The sequence below is a fragment of the Schistocerca serialis genome, chromosome 1, assembly GCF_023864345.2.
Source record: "Schistocerca serialis cubense isolate TAMUIC-IGC-003099 chromosome 1, iqSchSeri2.2, whole genome shotgun sequence".
Taxonomy (NCBI): domain Eukaryota; kingdom Metazoa; phylum Arthropoda; class Insecta; order Orthoptera; family Acrididae; genus Schistocerca; species Schistocerca serialis.
In genome coordinates this window covers 453,745,804-453,764,465 of record NC_064638.1, presented here as the reverse complement: position 1 = coordinate 453,764,465, position 18,662 = coordinate 453,745,804, and positions in this window count along the sequence as shown.

The window sequence follows — 18,662 nt, the reverse complement described above, 5'->3', positions numbered from 1 at the left end:
CACCTGGATGACACTTTTCGCATTTTCAGGTCGTCATGCAGGATTGTGTGCACAGAATCCACAGAAATGCCAACTCTGGAGGCGATCTGTTCAACAGTCATTCGGCGATCCCCCAAAACAATTCTCTCCACTTTCTCAATCATGTTGTCAGACCGGCTTGTGCGAGCCTGAGGTTGTTTCGGTTTGTTGTCACACGATGTTCTGCCTTCATTAAACTGTCGCACCCACGAACGCACTTTCGACACATCCATAACTCCATCACCACATGTCTCCATCAACTGTTGATGAATTTCAATTGGTTTCACACCACGCAAATTCAGAAAACGAATGATTGCACGCTGTTCAAGTAAGGAAAACGTCGCCATTTTAAGTATTTAAAACAGTTCTCATTCTCGCCGCTGGCGGTAAAATTCCATCTGCCGTACGGTGCTGCCATCTCTGCGACGTATTGACAATGAACGCGGCCTCATTTTAAAACAATGCGCATGTTTCTATCTCTTTCCAGTCCGGAAAAAAAAATCAGAGGCCTTAGAACTTGAATGCACCTCATGCATGTGCGTAGATCAGAAGGCATTATACTGGTTAACAGTGGAAGGCAATAAACTGGAGTAAATCTGACTGCGTCAGATATTATGCGCATTGTCGTATTCAGCTGGGTGTCAACAAGCCTTGTATGATGACTGTTCATCCAAACAGGTGCACAATACTCAGCACTTGAGTACACCAAACCCAGAGCTGAAGATCGCAGGGTGGTTGCTGAAGATCCCTGGGTAGTTCTGCATAGCTTATGGAGGATGTTGTTTCGAGTCCTCAACTTTTGAGCTAAGTTAAGAAGGTGTTGTTTGAAGCATAGTGTACGGTCCAGGATGACACCAAGATATTTTGGGTTCCAGTTATGACGAAGAATTCTGTCTCTGAAATTTACTTCCAGTTTTACACTCGCCAAATGATTATTTAAATGGAAACAACACACTTCTGTTTTACTCACACTGGGTTGGAGTCTCCAGATTTCGAAGTAATTGTCCAATACAGACAGGTCACTGGTTAGAATCTCTTCTGTTGTTTTCATTTCCTGGTGTTGTACAACTAGGGCCAGCCCATCGGCATAGCAGAATTTTCTGGATGAAGCGTCAGATAGATATAGGTTGAGCAGTAATAGTGAGAGAACTGATTCTTGGGGCAATCCGTTGTTTAGCTTCCTCTCCTTACTTACGTCGCTTCCAGTGACTACCTGGCAATTCCGATTGCTTACCGTGAAGTTAACCAGTCGAACCATTGTTCTGCAGGGTATGATGAGGAGAAATTTGTAGATAAGATCTTCCCCCCACACGGTGTCGTAGGCGGCCGTTAGATCAAGAAACGGTGCAGATGTTTTCTGCTTCATTTGGTATCGTGACTCTGTGGAGGATTTGAGAGACAATACTTGATCGCAGCAGCTACGCCCTGGTCTGAAGCCTGCCTGATCAACTGGAACATTCTCTAGGATAGCGCTACTTATTCTGTTATATACTAGCCTTTCAAAAAGCTTGTGCGCTTTTACGTTTTGTGAAGTGCACAGTTTTACATTTCTGAATATTTAAAGCAAAAAGTCAATCATTGCATAACTTTGAAATATTATCAAGACTTTTCAGGCAGCACTTCATTGTAGATAACTGCAGAAAGGCTGAGGCTGCTTTTAATAATGTCTGCAAGGTCATAAATATGCAAAATGAACAGCAAGGGGCCCAGCGCATTTCCACAGAGCACTCTTGAATTTTTCTTCTACGTCTCTCATGTCTCGACATCCAATATAATATGCTGTGTCCTCTATATCAAGAAATTCACGATCCAGTTACAACTTTCTTTGGTACTCCCTACCATGAGACTTCCGTTGCTAAATGTTAGTGTGATACTGAGTCAAATGCTTTTCAAAAGTCAAAAAATAGTACTTCTGCCTGCTTTTCTTGATCTATGCTTATCAGTATGTTATCTGAATTGGGTTCCACGTTACTGTTTCTTTTTTCGGAATCCAATCTAATTAGAACGGAGGCGGTCATACCGCCGTTGCGTTTGAGTTCAGAACATGTTATAATATTTTGTAGTAATTCGATGTCAATGATAATGGACGGTAGTGTACTGAATCCCTTCCGCTACCTTGCTCGTATGAGGGTGTGACTTGCTCTTCCTTCTAAATATTACGCATAGTTTTTTGTTCGAGGGATCTGTGTATCATAGTTAAAAGACTAGCTAACTAAGCTACTAAGTTAATGTACAATCTGAGAAGAATTCCATCGTCTCTGGGGCCTTGTTCACTTGCAACAATATCTATTGTTTTTCTCCGCCAGTGACACTAACATTTATGTAACTCACCTTTGCTGTGGTGCGACAATTAAACTGTAGCATTACTCCCCTACATATCTTCGTGAAGGAACATTTGTAAACAGTTCAGCATTTCTGCTTATTATTTGCTGTCCTCAATTTCAGTTCCTTTGTCATCCATGTCTGGACACTAAATTTGGGGCCATTGGCAGCATTAACGTAACACTAAAATTTCTTTTTTGTGAGAGACCTTTTTTTTACGGCTGTTGTTGAAGGCCACACATTGATGTTTTAACAGCCAAACTATTTCATGTTACATTTCGCTATCTATAGCGCTATACTTAGTTTGACAGCTATTGTGCAATAGTCGTTGTTTCTTTAGAATATTGTTTTTATTTTTTCAGGTATTGTACTCCATGGTGTATTCGTCCCATCATGACCTGTTCTACTAGCTACATGCCTATCCAGTGCTTGACGAATTATTCGTGTAATCTTGATTACCTCTATTGCTCCTAGCCAGAGCCACATGTTTCATGTTCCTCCGCAAGGTATCGCAATCCTGCCTCTTTATTGTTCAGTAAACATGTCAATACATTGGCGGGAAAAATAGCAGCACCAGGAAGGAGTTGTGCGACATAAACGAACGTTGATAAGCGTGTTTCTGCATGTGAAAGTTGATGATGTCTATTCAAATTTCGCATCTGTTGCATAAGAGTGCAAATCGGGATTGCTTTAAATATACACTGCGGTCATCGTGAGCATTAGTTATCTTTGAGATTGGAGGTGGTGAGTTGAGGTTAGTCAATAGTGCCTTTAAGGAGACAAAGACGCCGTATCAGCAACTCACTGAGCTTGGACGAGGTGGTGTAGTAGGGCCACGAGTAGCTGGATGTTCCTTCTGCGATATTTGAGAAATACTTGGCAGGAAAGTAGCCATTGCACATAATTGTTGGCACCGGTGGTTACGGAAGTATGCGGTCACAAGAAGACCGGCTCCAGACGACCAAGTGGCACTACCGAGGGGGAAGACCATCGAGTTCAGCGCATTGCTCTGGCGGATCGTACTGCATCTGCAGCAATTTGAGCGGGAGTTAGCACCACAGTGACACACCGAACCGTTACAAATCGCTTACTTCAAGGACAGATCCATGCCAGACGCCCTACAGCGTGCATTCTACAGGTCCCAAACTACCACCATTTGCGACTTCAGTGGCGTCAAGCAAGAGCTCATTAGAGGGGAGGATGTGGTCTGTCGTGTTTTCTGATGCCCGTATGTTGGTTAGAAGGAGGCCAGTTGAGGACCTTTTACCAACCTGTCTGAGTGCTCGGCGCTCTGGACCTGTGTCTTGGGGTCAGATTTCGTACGACAACAGGAATACTCAAGTGGTTATCCTACGCACCCTGACTGTAAAACTGTGCATCAGTCTGATGATTCATGAACAACATTCCAGGGGGTGTTTTCCAACAGGATAACTCTCGCCCACATACCGCTGTTGTGACCCAACATGCCCTACAGAGTGTAGACATGTTGCCTTGGCCTGCTCGATCACCAGATCTCTTTCCAGTCGAGCACGTATGGGATATCATGAGACGACAACTCCAGCCTCAAACAGAATAGCCGTCCCTGTATTGACCGACCAAGTGTAACAGCAAGGAACATTCCACAAACTGAAATCCGGCACCTATGCAACACAATGCATATACATTTGCATGCTTGTACTCAACAGTCTGGCAGTTACACCGGTTATTAATGTACCAGCATTTCACATTTGCAATCGCTTAACTCGCGCTTACCTTAACCTGTGGTCTTGCAATGTTAATGGCTTAAATATGTTACCTAGATCACTGTATTCATAAAAATTCATTACTCTACATTAATTACTTTTTGGTGTTGCGATTTTTTTTGTCAGAGTGTATATGTTTATTTTATTTGTCCTTTGTACTTTGATAATCATTACTGCAACAACTGTCTGACGGCCATTATTACCGGTGTCAGTGTAGATACCCTCAAAGATCTTTTCGTTCCCATTAGATCTAACACATTTTTGTCATCAGAGGACTTCCGAACCATCTATTTCTACCAGTTTTCAGAAAAATTATTTATGATTGCATCACAGATTCTCTTATCACGACCTTCACTTATGAAATTGTAATTACCACAGTATATTGGTGGGTGGTAAGTCTCCTTCAATATGGCTAGGGAAAGTATGAGCTAACGAGACAATGTTTCTCTAAAGTTTTTGATTACAGCGTTGGACGAACCTAGTTACCAATAGAAGGAGTAAGTTACAAGTTTTATACTGATACATTCAGAGAAAAAACTGGTATCCAACCAGTTAGAAGTAAAGCCCAACAGTTTCTTCGTGCGTATTGATTGTGCAGTGGGAAACCAGAATCAAAAATTTAAATATTTTAGTTTTGGCAGTTATATGGGTGTTGACATCTTTTATTTGAGCCAAACCTGTTCCAGGATACCGAAGCAATTTGAAAGTGAAAATAAGGTTCACATCACCTCTTTTTGGGCAGCGCGCGATCACTACCAGATGTTATATATCATTTGTGACAGAGATCAGTTATTGCCATCTCCAGAAGAGTTGTCTAGCAAGTATGTGACTACAGGCGCAGACTGAACGTTACAACACGGCGTCTCTGTCATATGCGAGGCGTCTGGGAGGAGAGATGTCCCTCCACCGTTAGCAAGAGCGACACGGAACAGGGGTTGTCCATCTCTTACACGTTTAGGATGCGCCTTACCGTTTGTGTCTCGTATATGGGCAGCGGTGGCTCGTGACACCTGATGGCTTATCGAGACTGGATATCCCTTCACAGGCACGATCATTGTTACTGTATCTCTCTCCGACCGAGTGCTGAACTACCACATATGTGACACACAGTGGCAGTGGCAGCGGTAGGGTCTGTGCTCGAGTGACCCCTAGTTCCTCGTAGACTTGGTACGTATTTCTTATAGTGTGTTCATTGTTCTCTCTAGTATTTACTTGCATCTTTGATCGATGACCGGGTATTTGGAAAACCAGGGGGAATGGGCTGAAATAACGTAAATAGCAATGTGAAGAGCTTAGAAAATGCTGTTAACATGTGGACAGCCACCTCTATCCAGCAACCCGTGGCTACACATCTTTACAAAACGTTTGAATGACAGGATGTGATGGAAGAAATAAAAACAATTTTGTAGGAAGAATTTTTTATTATATGTTTTTCTGTACATGATCATTGATCATAATCAAATTACAGTCATTGAGTTTTTTGCAATATTTTGCGAATTATCGTTTACTGTATGCTTTAAATTCACACTGTACCGCATTCAACCCTACAGGTGCAACAAATAACATGGGCATTCTGTGTGTAAATTCCACTTCTATAGTTCTGTACTTAGAGGAGCAAAAGTTACATACCTTGGCACTGGATGAACACAGGAATTTATAAAATGCTCCAATTGACTCATATTTACACTACACTCACGGGGTCAGATAATACCGCTCCTACATATGGTCAACAGTGACTCAATGTGTCTGTCGCGATAACTAATGCACTATGAGGTCGCGCAAGTTCATAACACTTGAATGCACAGTGTAAATACGAGTTTCTCCAGAAGTTAATCATAGTAGTGCTTCTCTGTACACATCGACTATGGGACCTTCCTTCCAAACATATGAACCTCAATAGGTGCATGAGAAGCGCCATAATCGGTCGTCATTTTCCTGTCAGTGTATTCCATCACGCTACATAGAAACTCCCACTCATACCACGTCTGCATTCTAGCACCAAAACGTTGAACGTTTTTAATTTCAATTATTGGATCAAAGTCACTATTAGATGCTTGCCCTACATTCACGTATTTCGGTCTCTTTGAGAACACTGCATTCTGGCGACTATGATGGGACTCAGAATAGTTTGTGCTGAAAATCAATGCAAACTGAGAAAGACGTGAAATGTAAGAAGAAACTGATACTTAACTGATATTTAACCGAAGAATTATTCAAGGTTATTGCTGTTGTCGTTAGCAACAAATCAGCAACAAAACGTTATGACAAAATAAATAAATAGTTAATATCCAAGACAGGTAAAGATATTTGAGAAGAAATAATTTGTCGATGAGTAATAAACAAATTAACTGACAACAACTGCGACTACGAAGAATTTATAAACTCCGTGAGTCGGGAAGATCGACGGCAGAGACTGCAAAGAGCTGAAACTGATTTTGTCAGCTCCATAACTATGCCATAATGATTAACGGAATCTGTGGCAGCTGCTCGCCGCCGCCAGCTGCAGTTCTAGCAATCTAGCTCCTTGGCTCCCCGTCACTGTTGCGATAGTCTCAGACACGCAAACAACTCTTGTGAGTTGTGAAGCCAAATTAATGTGTGTATGTGTGTGTTATGGGGTAATTAAGAGCGCATTTTGTGATCAAAACGAAGTTATCTGCCCACTGCGACAGTCGTTAGTAGGAGAAGATTATTTTCAATCTGAATATTGTTTCAGACTGGAAATTTGTGGAAAGGTCTTATGGGACCAAACTGCTGAGGTCATTGGTCCCCAAGCCTACACTCTACTTAATCTAACTTAAACTAACTTACGCTGCGCACAACACAGCAAATATGAAAGATCAAATAATAAAAAGACATGGTTATTACTGTGTGCATTATATCTCAAAGTCGAACCTGGGCATATCATTTAAGAGGAAGTGCGCCGGCCACGCAAAAAATCGGTACATTTAGAACGCTGATATCACTTTCTGAATACTTTCTGGTAGAGGTTAGGAAGGGGGCCTTTCTGAGATCATCTTCTAAAAACTTGCCAAATGGGGACGCATAGAGTATATCAAGAATTGTTTCTTCTTTGCTATTGTTGTCGGTAACAAGGGGATGTGAATCGCAGCGAAACAATCGTTATGTATAGGACGAACTTCGAGATCTATCGCACGCAGAGGAGCACTCTCAAAAACTCCGTAATACTTTATTTAAAAAACAAAGTTTAAACATGAATTTTTTGAACAGCATTAACTTGTAACTAATACTATTAGACCAAAGCATCTTTTTCAATTTATTTTACATTTTTCTACTATTGTAAACATAAACGACCAAGTACTGTTCCAAAGGCTCGGTAGTAAGATTGTGTCTTCGATCACTCAAAACATTTTTTTAAGCAGAAAAGGACCGTTCTAAATCAACTGAGGTAATTGGGCAGTATTTGAATTTGGGTGCTATCTTGGCACTTACTGTTTCTGGTCAAAGTTTACCTGTCCCATTACTAAAACTTATCAGTTTGAGACAAGCGTTATTGTTAAAAAATGTTTTCAACTTTTCTTTAAGTTTTTTTTGGGAATACCTCCGGCAATGAGGAGTTCACTACAATAATTTTATTCATTAATTGAATAGATTCATTCAACGCCAAACCTTGAGTTTCAAGCTTTTTAATAGTTGCAGGTATAAGGGAAATATGAGTGGTAATCGCAGCAATGTCTTTTTTAATATCGGTATCGTTAAATGTTTCCTTGCATTGGCGAACTGCCAAAGCGTCTGGACTATCGAAGTCGTTTACTACCCTCTAGTGGCCTCCAAATTTTCATGGTAAAACAACACAGCTTCGACCCACGTACCCCAACGAGTTACCACTGGTTCGGGAGGTAAAGGCACATTTGGTAGTTTTTCTCTTTAGGTCTTGATGCGAGCAGGAGCCTTTAGAAACAGTTTCTTTGTGGATGAAATCTGTTTACATTCACTACCGTGGAACGAACTTCTTCAGCAAGGCGATGTACTCCGTGAAGCACGTCATATGAATCAAATTGGGATAAAATACTTGGAGGGCTTTCCTGCTTTGATCAAATAGGGAGCAGCATCTGAAATAAACTCAAACACCCTTTCATCTGCAGAAACTTCTGGAAATATTTTTCTAATACCATCATTCACAAATCCGGCTATCGTAGAATGATTTACTATCTCAAGTTCTTTGAAAGAAGTAGCCTCTTCTTATAAAGCACCAACAACTAAATTTGTAATGTAACGGCCACAAGTATCGGTAGTTCCGTCAACTGAAATCTAGATAATACTGTCCTTGAGTTGATTGCGTGTTTCTTCCAGAATATTTATGTAAATTGTCTGTGTGTAATTTCTACGCAATGTTGATTCATCTGGTATATTTTGATTTAAGGAATATTTGCGCAGGAAGCCTTTGAGGATAGGGTCTGTAAGTTTGTGAAGAGGAATATTGCTTGCAACGAATGTTTCACATAGATCCATGTTAAACCGACTTTTTTGGTTACCTTTGGACAAATCCCTGCTACTGCAACTTGCTGTTGTCAGATGTTGTTGTCGTTGTCCTTTCTTCCGCATTCCTGCGATGAAGACTTGTCTTGACATGCTGGTCTATTTGAAACTTTTATTTGCACGAAACGTTTTTCTCGCAAACTCGACAATATAAAACAATTCCGTCATATGCAAATGTTCAAGGATGGTCAGCTATCCAAGCAACGACATTTCATTTTTCGGGTGGCATGGTGGACAACACGTTACACACTACACGTTGTAAACACGTTCAACTGTGTACAAGTAAATAGAAAGCTAAACTGGAAAAGTGGACGTGCGACTGAAAGCTTGAGTAGTTTAATTTAATTGTTGCCGGCGCGTACTGTATGGCAGCGGAGGGGATTAACCGGGGGCGCGGGCGCAGGAGCATTGACTCTGTCTGCCTGTTCCTGTTCCTCTTCTGTAATGACTTCCCTAGGCAGTCGCCTCTCGGTTAGCGGCTGCACGCGGTTCTAGGTCGCGGTCAATCTGTGAGGCACCAAAACTAGATCAAGCTCGAGGCCGCCCGTCTAAATTTTTAAAATATTGTAAACATAGGGCGAAAATATGCGTCGTCACTAGTCGTTAGTTAAAATATGCAGTAACCGGTGAAGAGGAGCCAAATATGTAAATGTATATGCAACAAGCAAGTGCATATAAGCCGGTCTCTAATAACAAGATACCTCAATCACTATCTACAATTTCTAATTCAGGTTCGCTGGAAGTACTACAGCAGCGGTTTTTATGCCTTCTCAATGCCTTAACCTTGAGCTATTGCACCACCGTTGCAATTTATTCCATGACGCTTACTCGACAATGTTAAAGTCACTCCACTTTCTTCGTTTACCTTTATTAGTTACTTTCTGAAGTGTCAGCATCGAGGTGCTGTAGGTTGTGAAAAGTCTAACGCGTACCTGCTGGTGTGACAGTTTAAGCTGTGTTCTAGGAGTCAGTATGCAGGGGTAAGTGTAATAAACAGTAAACTATATTTATTCACTACTTCTTATTTAACATTTTATGCAGTGTATGTAATAATTTGTTCAGTGCAGGCTTGGTTTTTCTTAAAAATATCCATGTCGTAAATTTTACAATATCCGCCTGCTCGTGTGTCGACTTCAGGCGTGCCTACCGGAAGTTTAACCCTCCAGCGGGTGTGCTGTTGCGTGACGGACGACAGCAGTGGTTTTTATGCCTTATCGATGTCTTGACCTTGAGTTACTGCATCATGTTTGCTTTCACTTAAAAATGTCCATCTTGTAAATTTTACAACGCTCACCTGAACACGTGACAATTTTTGGTGCGCTTGCTGGAAGGTTAAGAGAGAAGTTACATTCTGAAATGAATGAAAAAGATGTCGTAGTAAGAAATGACATTGATGAACAATTTAGGGACATAATAAGGATTTAAAACAGATTTATTTCACTGAACAAGAATTCACAGAAGCACATGAACAAATATCATACACTACAGAAAGATAAAAAAAATTAGAGCAAAATATAGATTCCGAAGTAACTGCAATCACAGGCTCTAACGTCGCAACTTTGGAGGAGCATGATGGTTATTTTGCTCAACAGAAATTTCAGGAAAATTTTGACTCGTCTGTAAGCACACCTCATCCATCTGCTGAGTGAGAAAGGACAGAAGCCGAGTTACACAGTTGCGGGATGAATGAGCTAAAAAAAGGATGAGGTTAGCAAAATGAAGTGTAATGGCAGTTGCAGTTCCCTCTATTAACAAGGGAACTGCACTTAGAAAATTCGACAAACTTATGCAAACAATTTCCTAAATTTAAACTGGAAGAGAATGTTCACACTCAGAAGATTTCGCTTCTTGGAGTGATTTCCAAGAAAATTAAAAAAAAAATTGTCATCCAATAATCAAGAGAAGTTGACACACTTGAGTTATTGGACCTTAAATGTTGTAGTAATAGCTGGGGTAGTTTTAAAAAAATTATCGAATGGCACGCAACAAGGACAAAATATTCAGATGATTCTACTGAACAAAGTCAGTTAATAATAGTATTTGTTACGTTACCGAACCATATGAGAGAATAGATATGGTACTGTGATTGGTCCACGTCTTTCCAACAAGCTCCCCCCCCCCCCCCCCCCCCCAATGGAGTATCATATTACATTGGATAAAATGACTTCAGAAATCAGCGAATATATTACTCCAACAGATTCAATCATTTTTTTGTAATTATGTAGCAATATACGTTGCAATATATTTCAAATACATTTTAACAAAAGAATAAGAGCGCAAATAGCTTCCTGTCTAAACCAATAAATATCATTTAACTTAAAATGGGCGTCTTATTAGTTATTAATATACATTTTTTACCCTGAACTCCAAAACAGTTACCAAAAACTACTTTCAGCAAAACCAAATTTTACCGGTTTGTCGGTGGAGGACCCCAACTCTCCTTCTGTTAAGCGATATACCATTTTCACAAACCCCCTCCCCCCTCCATTAGCTCACCCTCCCTTCACCGACTTCTAGAATCGCCCCTGGGTAGCGAAGAATGTCATCTTGCTCAGTGCTGAGTGTACGGTTTCCAGTTCGTAGGCCCATCGTTCATGAGCTATGGTAGAATAGGGGATGTAGGTTTAGTTCAATGTTCAAATGTGTATGGATTGCTAAGGGACAAAACTGTTGAGGTCATCGGTCCCTAGACTTACACACTACTTAAAGTAACTTAAACTAACTTATCCTAAGAACGACACACACACACCCCTGCCCGAGGGAGGACTCGAACCTCTGGCGAGAGGGGCCGAGCAAACAGTGACATAGCGCCTCAAACCGCGAGGTCACTCCGCGCGGCGTAGGTTTAGCGTTCTATGTCAAGCTAAGGTAAATAGAGACGGACCTTTGTTCGGATTTTTTGTTGTTGGAGGGGAAGGAAGCGAGCGTGGCCTTTCAAAGGAATCATCCCATCATTCACCTAGAGTGAACAAAGAAACCACGGAAAAGCCAAATCTGAATGGCCAGCTCTAGGGTTGAACCCTGCTCTTCTGAAAGCGAATCTAGTGCGGTAGTCACTACGCCACCGCGTTCAGTACTACGAGAAAAATGACTAACGAAAATCATAAGGTTTCTCAAAGGTACATAATAGGAACGCTTCTGTTCAAGTGAGATCGTTATAGTAATGAACACGAAATTAAATTAAGCGTGTCGTATCAATGCTAGATCGCTAAGGTTGGTAAGGTTCCTTAGTTCGCCGTCAGCACAAATGACCACATTCACGATATGGTGGAAACCGTTTTAATCACTCAAATAGGCCTATATGATATGAATAATGTGAGTTTTCCCGTATTTATGAGAGTAGCTTAAGCCGTGATGGAAAGGAAACAATAAAAATTTCGGACTTTTTCTACGTTTTCTCAAATTCTTCCGAAATTAACCGTTTAATCGCAAACCTTAATATTACCAAATACGTACAGCATTAAATTCTGCATCGAATCATGTGTAGTTAAGTTTGCACGAGCACTTCGTTACACATAATGCTCTAGACTTATTCTGTGAGGCAGTATTTAATTGCGTCTTTACTGTGAATTCATGTGTAAATAGCTTAAGTAAAAATAAATAAAAGCTTTTACTTTAACAATAAAATTCGAGGTAGCTTTAGATTGTACACGAAAGATAACATGCTTCAAAACAAATTGATGTTTGCAAGGAAAGAAGAAAGAGTATACTCCAGATATGGTACTTCATTTTAAAGGAACTAGATGGTAAAGATTAACTATGGTATGCAAACAACTTAAAGAAACAGCATATTCTCTGTAATACGTACAAGGTAAACTCGAAGATAGGCAAATTCTGATCGAAACACCGGTGGCTGTCAGAAAGGCATTCCGTGAAGCATTCAATAACTACCGAAGCAAAACATTACCACACCGGTTCTGCCTAAATCCTAAAAAAAATTGTCGTAAACTAAAAGAGTCAGTGGTAAAAAATAAATGTTCATACACTCGTTGTCGAGACAGGAACCGAAGTACAAAATAGGAAAATTAAAGCCGAAATGTTAAATTCGGTCTTGAGATGCCCCTTTTCAAAAGAAGATCAAGAAATATTGTCACCTTTTAAAAATCGTACTCATACAAAGATGAGTAACATAATAATCAGCACTAGCAATGTTGAGAAACAGCTCAAATCTCTTAACACAATAAATCTCAGGGCCCTTCGGGGTCCCTGTCAAATTCTACCCTGATCGATTTTGCCCCCCATCTTAACTATAAATTACCGTGGGTCGCTTTAGAAAGGAATTGCTCCTAGTGATTGGAAAAGAAAACAAAACCACACCCGTCTATATAAAAGAAATTAGAACGGATCCACAGAACTACAGCCCTATATCGCTCACGTCTATCTGCAGCAGAATACTATAACATACTCTGAATAAAAAGATAATGACCTACCTGGAGCAAAATAAACTTCTCCATGGAAGTCAGTATAGATTCCGAAAGTATCGATCAAGCGAAACCCAACTTTCGCTGTACACTCATGATATCCTCCTAAGCGACAGCAGCAGCCAGGTGGATTCAGTGTTTCTGGACTTCCAAACGGCGTTTGATTCGGTGACACATCATACGACAGAAAATACTCTCGTACAAAATATGTAGACAGATTTGTGACTGGATCGAGGATTTCTTGACAGGCAGAACACTGCGCGTTATCTTTACTGGAGAATCTGCCTCAGATGTTGAATATCCAGAGGGCCCAACGGGAGTGTAATAGCACTATTACTGGTCATGTTTATTAATGACGCAAGGGATAAGACTGAAAGCAGATGACGCGGCTGTTTACGAAGAAATTCTGTAAGCGAAGAATAATAGTAGCATCCAGTTAGAACTTGACGACATATCTGATAGTGCACGGTTCTGGCAAATAACTCTAAGCGTAGATAAATGTAAAATTGTGCATTTCACGAAACGTAAAAGCGTAGTAGCCTCTGATTACAAGATAAATGGTTCGTTTCTGGAATCAGTCTTGTCTTACAAATACTTAGGAATAATTATGTATAAAGACGTGAAATGGAGCGATCACCTGGGAGCAGTTGCTTGAAAGGCAAACGGCAGACTTCTACTCTTAGGTAGGATACTTGAAAACTGTGACTTGTCTACGAAAGAAATTGCTGACAAGATGCTTGTGCGGAATAGTTGAATATTGTACAAGTTTGTAGGGGCTCATATCAGGTCGACTGACGAGGGACATAGGGCGTGTACAAAGAAGAGCAGCGCGAATGGTTACAGTTTTGTTTGACTGTGAGAGAGCGTGTCGGATACGCTGAGAAATCGGAACTGGGAACACTCGAAAAAAGGCGTCGCATATCTCGATAAAGTCTACTTAAAACTTTCCAGACGCCAGATCGTAAGACGGAAACGACATGCACCTACGTATAAATCCCGCGAATATTACGAAATTAAAATTAGGAAATAAGAGCTCACACAGAGGCGTATAACCAGTCCGTCTTCCCACGTTCCGTTCGTGAATGGAATAAGAGGAAACTATGATATACAGTACAATATAAAGTACCTTCTGCCATGCACCTTGCGATAATACGAGAAGTCTACCTTTAGATGTACATGTGCGGCATGAGAAGTGGCCAGTGAAGATTTTGACAACCAAATTCGGGTCAATATATACTTTTTTATTAATATGGTTCCATCGTCGAAATCCAAGGGCATACCCTTACCATAATCCACTTTCTATCATTGTTTATCACCGATGTGTGGCCTTGCGTTGTCATGGAGAAGGAGACCTTCGTTTGCGTTCTTATGACAACGAAGAAGATGAAGTCGTTTATTCATTTTCCTGAGGATGGCACAATTCACTTCAGAGTTGATCGTTGCACCATGAAGGAGGACATCAGACGGAATAACCCCTTCATAGTCCCACAAGACAGTCGCCACGACTTAACCGGCTGAGAGTGCTGCTTTGAACTTTTCCTTCGGTGTGGCATCACTCCACAAATTGCCGTTCTGTTTCCGGTTCGAAGTGAGGAACCCATGTTTCATCGCCTGTTCAGATGTTCGCCAAGAAATTGTAACGATCGGCCTCGTAATTCGCAAGCAATTCCGCACAGATGGTCCTTCGTCGGCGTTTATGGTCTTCTATTAGGCAACTAGGAACTCGGCATTCACGCAACTTTAAGAACCCCAACTGGTGGACGAGTGTGTCTGCATTACCAACAGAGACGTCCAACAGTGTAGCGAGGTGTTTTGACTGTGATCCGTTGACTACTCGAACGAGAGTGTCCGCACATTCCAACATTGCAGGAGTCGTAGTTCTGTGCGGCCGGCCAGCTCGCGGGAGATCGGACAGGTTTGTGCGACCTTGTTGCGATGGTGAGACACGCCTCGCCCGTCGACTCACCGTGCTTTTGCCCATTGTCAGGTCTCCGTAAACATTCTGTAGGCGCCTATGGATATCTGCGATGCTCTGGTTTTCCACCAAAAGTAACTCAATCGCAGCTCTCTGCTTGGAATGCAACTCCGCTACAGACGCATTTTTGAACGCTACGTATAGCGCCGCCACCAATCGGAACTTCATGAAACTAAAGGGGCTGAAGCAGGAATATTTCACAATGTCTCACAACAAATTCTGCATTTTTTCAACTGAAATTGACCGAAAAAATAAATATGTTGAATTACTTATTGAATACTTCTCAAACGAAGGTAAATGTAGAATAGTAATCATACGAAAATAGAGAGATTGTCATATTGTTCATACCAGCCGTTCCGCTCTCCTACATAACGATACAACATCAGGAAGCGCGATGCCCTGTGAACGAATGTTTGCTCAACGCACGCATCCCCATCATCTGTGACAATTAGGTTAGCCCACATGCAAGGACAATGCTACCTGTAATTCCCAGGACTCCAGACAAACCATATTCCTTTGAGGCTCAGTCCACACAGTGATGCCAATATCATCACCAACGCTGGCTCATCTCTGCCGTAATTCCCTCGCGCACTACTTCACGCTGGCAACAGTGGAGGTTTGAAAAACAGGTAAGTTTCAAATAAAGATTAAATTGCAATCGATTTTAAGATCACTTATCCCTTTTTTTAGCTTTGTCAACCATTCGGGAGGGATCTGAACCTCCCAACCTACCCCCCCCCCCTCCCTTCTGGGGACACCCAAGATAAACTTTAAACGTGAGCAAATTAGTAAAACCTCTACACCTAGAAGTTATGACAAATATTATAGTAGTAGAGAAACAGAAGTAAGGAGGAGAAGAAATATTAGACAGTTTAAAATTAAAAGCACAAAATCTAACATATACTGATGTGACAAAAGTCAGGGGTAGCGATATGCACATATGCGGATGGTGGTGGTATTGCGTACACAAGGTGTAAAAGGGCAGTTCATTGGCGAAGCTGTCATTTGTAGTCAGTCGATTCATGTGAAAAGGTTTGTGATGTGATGACACCTGCATGACGGGAATTATCAATCTCTAAATGTGTTATAGTAGTTGGAGCTAGACAAGTGGAACATTCCATTTCTGAAATCGTTAGGGATTCACTATTCCGAGATCCACAACATCAAGAGTGTGCTGAGAACACCATATTTCATCCATAACATCAAGAGTGTGCTGAGAATACCAAATTTCAATCATCACTTCTCACCATGGGCAATGAAGTAGCTGACGGCCTTCACATAATGACTGAAAGCAGAAGCGTTCACGTAGAGTTGTCAGTGCTAACAGACAAGGAAAACTGCGTGAAAAAACCACAGAAGTCAATGTGTGACATACGACGAACGGATCCATTAGGACAGCGTGGTGAAATTTGACATTAATGGCCATGGCAGCAGACGACTGACACAATGCCCTATCACATTAGCATCAAACATTTATAACTGTTCCTCTTGATGCGCAACATGTTACCAATATTAATTCACATTGCAGTGCTGTGTGTGTGTGTGTGTGTGTGTGTGTGTGTGTGTGTGTGTGTGTGTGTGTGTGTTACTAAAATGTAGACTTTCACGGCCAGAAATATTATGTCCATTATAATTATCCAGGCTGTTATGCCGTGGTCGGTTGACGAATTCTGTGTTGATTCCCAATGTTTCATCTCCGACTGCGGGAGACATCTCAATGGAAGGTCCAACACACCCACTGGCTTGCTCAGAGACAAAATTTTACTGACATTTCCCAATAACATTAGGAGTAATTTGGTATTCATCAGGCCTGAGCGGCAAGATTTCACTGAACTAACAGGGTCTACTAACCAGGTGTGTGACATACTTCCTCCCCCAGTTAATTGATAGAATGATTTTTAGCAAGAAACCTTAAGAATGAGTGTCTCTAATTAAAGAAAAGTATTTAAGAAAGAAATCAGGAACTTTAATTTTACTGGGCCTATCCCCTTTTGTATGGAGTGACAACTGGATTAAAGGTAACAAATAAGGCATACATATGCTGCAGAGTGTCTACATCCTGCCGCATCTCAGGAGCACAAGCAATACAAAGGGATGTCTAGCATCACTGGGAAGCATCAGCGTCTACGACTTTGATGCAAAGAGAATGAAACACACTTACTCACCATGTAGCAGAAATGCTGAGTCGCAGATAGGCACAACAAAAAAACTGTCAAACAAAGCTTTTGGCCAAACAGGCCTCTATCAGAATTAGACAACATACACACATATTTTTGTGCAAACGCAACTCACACACACATGACCACAGCCTCTGGCCGCCAAGGCCAGACTGCGAGCAGTACCCTATCATGAGACAAGCAAACTGGGTGATGGGGGTAAGGAAACTGGTGTGGGGAAGGATAGCAGAGTAGGGACGAAGGCAGTAAAGCACTGCTTGTGGGAGTATATGGGGACAAGATTTGGAGAGGGTAGGGCAGTTAAGCGCAGTTGGAAGGTTAAATGGAGGGTGGGGGCAGCAACTAAGAAAAGACTGAGGCCAGGAAGGTTACAGGAACATTGGGTATGTTGTAGGGAGAGTTCTCACCTGTGCAATTCAGAAAAGTTCATGTTGGTGGGAAGGATCTAGATGGCATAGGCTGTGAATCAGTCATTGAATTGAAGAAAGATGTAACGGGCAGCATGCTAGGCCACAGTTTGTTGGTGGCCATTCAAGCGGACAGACAGCTTTCATGCTAATGTAGGAGTATGTGATGATTGAGACCGGACTGGAGGAGGTGGTGGTGGGAGGGTGTATGGGCCAGGTCTTGCATCTAAGTCATTCTCCTACCCCCACCTATGCCAGTTTTGTACAAGCATCACCTATCTCATCAAAGGCAGGGCTACCTGTGAAAACAGTCATGTGATCTACATGCTAAACTGCAGCCACTGTGCTGCATTCTACATTGGCATGAAAACCAACAAGCTGTCAGTCCACGTTAATGGCTACCTGTGAACTGTGGCCAAGAAACAGCTGGACCCCTCAGATGCTCAGCACACTGCCCAAAATGATGTTCTTCACTTCAATGACTGCTTCAGAAGCTGTGCCATCTAGATCTTTCCCACCAACACCAGTTTATCTGAATTGCGTAGGTGAGAACTATGCAATATATCCTAAGTTCTTACAAACCTTTTAGCCTCAGTCTTCATTAGTCATTGTCCTTTACCCACCTTTCCCCTTCCCTGTTCCCATTCCAGCACTACACAGCCCTCTATTCCATCAATGCACCCACAGTCTTTGTACTTCTCTCCTTTTCCGTTACCTCCCCCCATCCCCCCCAGTTCTGCCAACCTTCCAACTGCACCTAGCTGCCCCCTTGCCCTATCCTCTTCCCACCTCATCCTTGTATGCTCTCGCAAGCTGCACTTTACCTTCCCCCACCACTACCCTGCTATTCCTTCCCCTGCACGACCCAGCCTCCTCCTTACCCCTCTACACAGTTTGCTTATCCCATCATGTGCTGCTACTCACAATCTGGCCTCGGCAACCAGACTATGGTCATGCGTGTGTGCTGAAAGCTTCGTTTAACAGTCTTTTTGTTCAGCCTATTTGTGACTCTGCATCTTTGCTATATGTTGAGTAGCAACTATCTTTTTCATAATATTATCATTTTCTCATATTTGGGTTTTGTATATACAAAAGTGTAA